Raw genomic sequence first — 7959 nt, 5'->3', positions numbered from 1 at the left:
AACTGGAGAATCCAGGAGCTGATCATAAAACAATTACATGATTCTAACAATTTAATAAACTAAATTGATTATTAACAATTGCATAAGTTTTAAAGAATTATCGCAGACTGTTAGTTACACAGTAATGTCTATCAAAGGGTTTGCTTTCACTCAACATTCCAGACCAAGTGGGGCTGTTTTAACAGTGTGTTTTATTGCTAATGAATTCCACAATTTCTCAATTCACAACAAACTCAATTAGTTTTTTCTTATAGAGATTACAAAGTTTACTTTGAAATAACATGAAACTAAAAGAAAATCCCCCTAAAATCAAACTTTCAAGTAAATTTTCAATAATTCACAAATGTTATCTATTATGTCCTTTCAGTAGTCTTTTTTAAATAAACTTACTAGAAGAACACATTGTACTTAAACAAGGAATAATTTAACAGTTAATAAGGAATGACTTAATAGTCTACCTTACTGAATCAGAAAATCTACAAAGATGTTGACATATAATCGTCCCCTCTGTAAACTGTGGCCCCTCTATGGCCCCTGATTAAGAAAAACCCTATCTACCACTGCTATCAATATTAACTCATGTTTCAAATATGTAATATCCTTGTTGTACTGTCTAATGAGATATCAATTAGTGAATTGTTTTGTATACAATGTAATCATTCTCAAGGCTTCCAAATATAATCCCCATCATTTCTATTCAAGGGACTTTCAAGCAATGTGCAGTAAAACCTAGACCAAGACATGAATGAAAGTTTCATACTGTGTGTTTGCTGTCACACGTGCTTTGACTCTGACGGAGTTGTGAATGTGAATGCTCATCATGTGTCTGAGGAACCCATCACTAAACAGCATGACTAAATATTATCCATTGTGTAAATATACATACAGTACAAAGCCTAAAATACTGCAAATACTGTAAATTGAGGAATATACTGAAATCAACGACAATGGAGTTGACCAAATTGTAAAAAAAAAAAAACTTTTAAACATCTCGTGTCTATGACCATGAATGTACTGTAACAGAATACATCATCTATTTAGTGATTGTTAAAATAATGAGCAACATTTGTCTTAACGTTGTGTTTCAACTCATTAATGTATACGTGAATGTATGATAAACATAAATTAAAATGCCTTCAGTATCTACACGTGACCACAAGCAGTCATACATTTAGACGTATGTGCGTTTACATATATGTGCTGTACATGTGTGCCTGTCACAGAATGCATAACCATTTCCTGTAGTGCTGATCATTTTGACCTTTGACCTTACATCTGACCAAAAACTGACATTTGAAACGTCAGTAATGAGGCACAGGCTGTCGGGGAAAAGAACTTTGAATAATTACTGTGTCTCATTTTGGACAAATGTCTTTGTTACATCAAATTAAGCAAGACACCTGTGTTGCAAATGTCCTCCTCACCTGCCTACTTCATTTGTATGTGTTGATATAAGTGAAAATTGTGCACTGTGTGAGGCTGTGTCCCAATGAACTAAAACCTGTATCTGAGAGAGAGAGAGAGAGAGAGAGAGAGAGAGAGAGAGAGAGAAAAGATGTTATGTCAGGGTGAAGAAGAACATCTGGACTGCTGTAAACTGATTCCTACAGTCTTGGAGCCATAGCAAGAGCAAAGGCTTGTGCGTTAAACCACTGAATGACCAGACCAGCTCAATAGAATTATACATGTTTTATATGTATGTGAAATTTAAGTTTTGATTAATGGAAAAATAAATAACTATACTGTTTAAATAAAAATGACTGTTTCATTTATTTATTACATATTGGGGGACATTTTTGTTTGAAATTTTGGCTGCTGCAGACGGACTAACAACACATCATGTACATGAGCAGTGACAATGAGCAAAGTAAAGAAGGTCAGTGATCTGTAGCTGCTAGATGGGTCACACATATCTAACACCGAGTCATGCATTGTCAACACTGAGTACAGAAATAGTATTTTAGTGGTGGTGTCCTTGGACGTTGGTGCTTTCACAAGTGTGTCACTCAGAGATTGTAAATGAATGGGGTAAAGGGTAAATAATAAAATATAATTTACCTTGTAGGAAAAGGAATAAGTAAGAGATTTATAACATAAAGCTTAGACACTAGAATTTCTAATACAACGTCATATTGTTTGGATATTTTTTTGTGTTAAAGTGGTCAGTGATAGATTACTTGTTGACATGTGCATCGTGTATGTTGATGTTTGTTATGAGTTGCTCCACTAGGAGGCAGCAGAGTCCCAATATTAAGTTTGGCCTCCTGGTATTTATCTAATGGTTTCATCATTTGAAGGCAGATATAACACATGCCTCAACCTGAGAGGTAACCGCACGAGAACATATATACATCAACTCCTCTACTGTCCTCCCAGCATCTTGAATCTGTTGCCATTTGCATTTGTGCTGCACCCCCTCCCCCAGCTCTTTATCCTGAGGTGAAAACACAGTGGGCACATCTGGAGGTGATCCTGGCTGCAAATGGGTAGCCTGTGGGAAGGGGAGTGAGGTTAAAGATGCACTGCACTCTGTGTGTGTGTGTACATGTATGTGTGCACGTGTGTGTGCGTGCCCTGAGGGTGTCATGTGACCCTTACTCCCCAAAAATGCTCCTGATTACAAACAGCTGGCAGGCTGTGGAGTCAACCAATCAGGTGAGCTGGGGGCTGTGACATCATGTGGAAGAGGGGAAGGTTGACAAGACATTTTAGGGACCCTGTTAAGACTTATCTGTTTTTTACTTGCATATATTGACGATGTTTTTGTCTTGTTTGGGGGAAATGTGTTGCTTGGTCTCTATGATGATGATGATGATTGATGATGATGATGATTATCATTACTATTTATGTATTTCCTTCTGTATTTCAACCTTTTGTTTTCTTGTTGTGCAGCACTTTGTACTTTGTGTTGAAACCTGCTCTGTTAATAAAGTTATTACTGACACAGGAAGACAAGTGCGATTAATTTAATTAAAATAGCTAAATCGATTATTTGTTAATCAAAATTCGAGCGTCGTGCTTTGCTTTAATTAGCAGGAAGTTCAGATAATACGTTGATTCAATTTGACGTTCTACTAAACAAAAAGCATTCAAAATATACCAGCTGGTAAGAAATTTAAATTTTTAAATAAATATAGTATTTTATTTATATTAATAAAGAGGAAAATTATTAAAAGATATTCTCCAATCTGCAGACAGCTCCATTAATCTGCATTTGATTCCCAATAGATTATTGAATGTCTTTCTACTGTCAAACTATGCCTCATATTCACTTTGTGTTCGTGTGGGTCCAGTGGTATTAAGGTCCAATCATTTGAGGAGGAACACTGGCCCCAATGTCTTAGATTCAGATACTCAAAGAAATCGTTTGTGCTCCTGTGCAGTTCCTGTGCTTTTTGTGAAACAAGGTTTATGAACAAACTGCAGCTGGTTGATTTCTTAGACCAGCCAAAAACGTCTGAATGAATAACACAGGATATTTTTTATCATTAGCCAGCATTAAAGATGTGTCCAATAGTTCGTATTCTTCTACTATCTGAGTTGAATCCACAACCACGTGGTAGGACTTGATCCGTGTAGGATAAGGACAAACTATTGTTTACCGATAATCATTTGAATGCATATAAGTGATGTGATCTGTTTCATACATGCACCAGCAGGTGACCCACCCGAAATGGAGTGCAGTCATTATTAGTGCCCCCCCTACCCTGAAATCCCCAATTTACCAAAACAGAAGAATGTAGTTTCACCTTTCCAACAGTCCTTGAACCCGTCGTGAGTAGCGCACGCTTCCGCCTGAAATATGTGAAAAGAGTCAAATGTTTGATATTTCTTCAGATCACTTTATTCTACATTTCTCATATAAATTGTGATGTTCACTTAGCACCGTCCAGAATCCGTTAGAAAGAGAGAAACTTCCTTCCAGACGCAGAGAGCGAAATGAAGTCAGGTGACCACAACAGTCACGTGAGGAAACTTTGGGTCAAAAACCTGCTCCTACGAGGGTCCACGAGAGGAAATGTGAGTGTTCTTTGTGTTGTGTCTTCAAGATGTGTAGAAATAATTCAATGGTAATAATTATTGGTGACACTTTTAGGCACAAATATGCTGCATTCTTATTTTTATTTTTATTTTTTTATCAAATAAACAATCAAAACAATAAAATGTCCATGTATTTACAGGCATTTTGTGTTCGCTGCACATCTCGCTTTGGTAGTGTTGTTTACAAAGAGCTGCAGGATTTAAGTAAACACTTTTTAGCCCATAAACACATTGTTATTAGTTGCATGCACAATAATGTAAACATCTGTCCTAAAGTAACACAATAGTTTACACTTCGATGAGAAGATCTATGTTCTTGTGTTTCATCTGTCAACACAGGGATGTTAGCTGCACTTTAGCTTAGCTTAGCTTGGTCTAGGAAACAGATTCTCTACTGAAGCCTTTTAACTGTTCATATGAGCTAGTCCTTGTGCTAATTGGGGCTAAAAGGCTAAACACTAGAAGCTTGTGGTTTCCCTTTGTTCAGCTCAAGCTAAAGGTTGACACTCAATCATGGACTTTCACAAAAGATATTTAAACAGACTCAGTTGTAAATAATAATTTGAACATTGGTTGAATTCCATTTAGGTGCTTCGGTTTCAGGGTCCCATTTTTTCAAATTTGGCCATTATAAATGAAACCAGTGCTTTTCCGTTTTTTTCAACTCTTATACGCTTAACCAACAAAAAGAAAAATACTATAGTATATTTAATGCAAGTAACAAAGCATTTGTCACTGGAATTGAGAAAAATACAATAGAAGTATGGAGATGGATGTAAATCAAACAATAAATAATGACATAAGAATGTCGTAAAGGAGCCAGTGTTTTGATACTAGGTCAAAATGTCTGCCGTGAAAAAAGCCTATTTCTCTTAGAGAGTAAAGCTCCAACGGTTTTTTGGAGCTATTTACTCTAGATAGAACAGCATGGAATATGAGTGTGTCTCTCTCCTACAAGCTCAAAGACAAAACTGTTGGATGTGCGCAAGATCCAACCACAACAATCCCTGTTGGTCTTTTATTCTCTCCTTTTTTGTTTTCTTCGTTTCTCTTTGACTCGGTGAGCTGTTGTCCTCTTTTCTCCCCGAACACAGACGGCTCTCGGCTCTTCCCTCCCCTCCATCAATCTCTGTCATAAATCTGTCAAGCAGAGAGAAAGGGAACTGCTGAATACAGATTTGTCAGCAATTAATCTAACCTCTATTAGCAGACTTGGATATTGTGTCCTCTATACCAGAGAGAACAATAAGCCACTCCAACACGGAGCACTGCGCTCTATGTGTGTGGTGTGCAATCATGTGTGTGTGTTTGTTAGTGGGAGAGTGCATGCGTGCGTGTGTGTGTGTGCGTGTAGTGGTTTCAACTGTTTCATTCATTACATAGAAAACAATGTCTGCTCAGTGTTATACACTCTCTTGTTTTACTTGTTGTACTTTCAACAGTTAGAGCCTCTTGTGGACATTGACCCTCTGCTGTCATTGGAAACCACTGGGACCAAGCTGCCATTCAACCTTGAAGAGACACGATATTCTGAATGTGAGGCTGGCTATTTGACCTTCTGCACTTGATGAGATGTAAACACAGGAGTTAGCGTACATACACGTGTGTGTGTGTACCAATGTGCTATCCGGCTGCTTTTTATTGATTGAATAAAGCTGGTGAATTGGAGTGAATATCGTTTCGCAGTGAAGACGACCATGAAAATACAAAATAATCATCATAATGAATATTAATTCACTATAGCATTAGCCTGTCTGCAGTACACTGATTCATTTTTACGAATCACACGAAGAAAATTTTAACTGATACCAACAACGCATCAGTTGCTTGAGTAAGCGTGTCAGCCACAGACCTACTGGTTCTTTCAGAAAATGTAAATCATTCAAAAATGACTCACACGTAAATATATATACATATACTTATTTGTTTTTTTTAAGCTTCTGTCATTTCCCAGAAGAAATGTGCACTTGTGAATGAGCGTTTCTTAATCAGGTGTGAATGCGGGTGACTACACTTTCAGCTGTGGATTAATACACATTTGGTGTCCAAGCTAGCAGTTCTGTGTATTTGGGACTAACTCAAAATAAACTACACTAACCATGTTCATTATAAAACAGTAACACGACATCCAGTGCAACTATGGCACCTTTTTTATGGGACCACTCTATGGAGCTCGTTGGCACAAATGATAAGAATAAGCTATTTCTCAGTTTGGATTCACAGTCGGCACTATCTTTAAATGGGATTATTTGACAAAAAGAAAAATACAGGACATCTCCAGCCTCATCCTCTAAATACAAACACAGTTGTGCGCTGAAACTGACATTGCCTGTGAGAGACAATACCCACGTTTCCTCTGCTTTTTCCAAAGATTTCCTGTTCCTGTTTTGTCCCTACTCTCTCTCTCTCTCTCTCTCTCTCTCTCTCTCTCTCTCTCTCTCTCTCTCTCTCACCCTCTGTATGTATGTTTCTCTCTCCGTGTCATTCATACCTAAAATCATTCGTGAACGTGCTGGGGCTTGTGGGAATTTGATTTGTATTCTAGCTATTTCTCTCTTTAAGAGCAGATACTGACTTATTTTCCATAATTTAACCCCATCTCTGTTCTGACCCACTCATGCGCGTACACACACACACACGCTCACACACACACGGGTACTGGGACAGATCAGTGGAGCAGCATGGCCAGTGCTCAGCTGCTTGAGACAGAATTAGAGTGACAAACAGCTGAGCTTCTCTGGGGTGCTATCATGTGACCTATCCCACCCACAGGGCCATGCCCAATTTCCAGCGTAACCATTGGTGCGTGTTTGTGTGTGTGTGTGTAAATTCGCCTTCCTGTGTGTATTTGTGCTACGTCTTTTCCAGTAGTTGACTTGTAAAGGAAATTTGGGTCTCTGCCAGGAAACGTGCGCTCCAACCTGCTAATAGCCGCACCTCTCTGTCCGACTGTCATTAACACACGCGCTGCCCTTTGTCCCTCCGCTTGTCCCATTGACCTGCTTTTACATGCAGAGGTGTTTCTGACATAACAAGAGACCACATCTGGGGGGCTCGGACTCTGCAATGAGAACGTATCAAGCAGCCTACCTTTTTCCACGCTGAAAAAAGAACAGCCCCCCGCAGCACATTTGGGATTGTTTAGATGTATTGTTTCCTCGCCTGCAAAATAACAGCGTGGCTGTTTTCTTTTTTCAGTGTCCGTCAGCAAAGCATGTTGGGGAGAAAGAGCTGAGAGCTGCATTAGCCATTACTCCTCTGAGTCACCTGATGGAAGTTCTCTCAGCAAGCCTGCACCTCCCTTATTAGCAAACATTTGTACTTATAATGCTCAATAATAATAGTTCACCTGGGAGCTCAGGTGAGCTTTATCTCAACTACACAGAGCTGTACAGTGTACGGAGCAGGGAGGTGGTCGTTTCTGTTCAAACTGTGCTGCGTATCACAGTGGTGTTATTATTGGCTAATAAGACTTAATTAAAGGCAGTTCATCCTGTGAACAACCACTTTCTGAGACATGGCTTGCAAGTGTCAAATGTGTGTGTGTGTGTGTGTGTGTGTGTGTGTGTGTGTGTGTGTGTGTGTGTGTGTGTGTGTGTGTGTGTGTGTGTGTGTGTGTGTGTGTGTGTGTGTGTGTGTGTGTGTGTGTGTGTGTGTGTGTGTGTGTGTGTGTGTTGCCTTGAGTGTTTACAGCAGAGTAACATGAGGAGCAGATCAGCTTGTCCCGCCTACACCATAACTCTAAATGCAGAACCACAGCTGTGTTTCTATACATACGAGGGACCAGGCATGGAGGAAAAAATAGGTGCTTGAGGGAAGATGTTAAATACGCCGCACATTTAAAAAAAAAGGAAAGCAGCATGAGATTGTATAAAAGTTATTAATAGATTGATTGATAAATCACAGGTAAAGAAATTA

This window comes from Pleuronectes platessa, chromosome 2 (genome assembly GCF_947347685.1).
Source record: "Pleuronectes platessa chromosome 2, fPlePla1.1, whole genome shotgun sequence".
Taxonomy (NCBI): Eukaryota; Metazoa; Chordata; class Actinopteri; order Pleuronectiformes; family Pleuronectidae; genus Pleuronectes; species Pleuronectes platessa.
Note: the sequence above shows the minus strand (reverse complement) of the source record.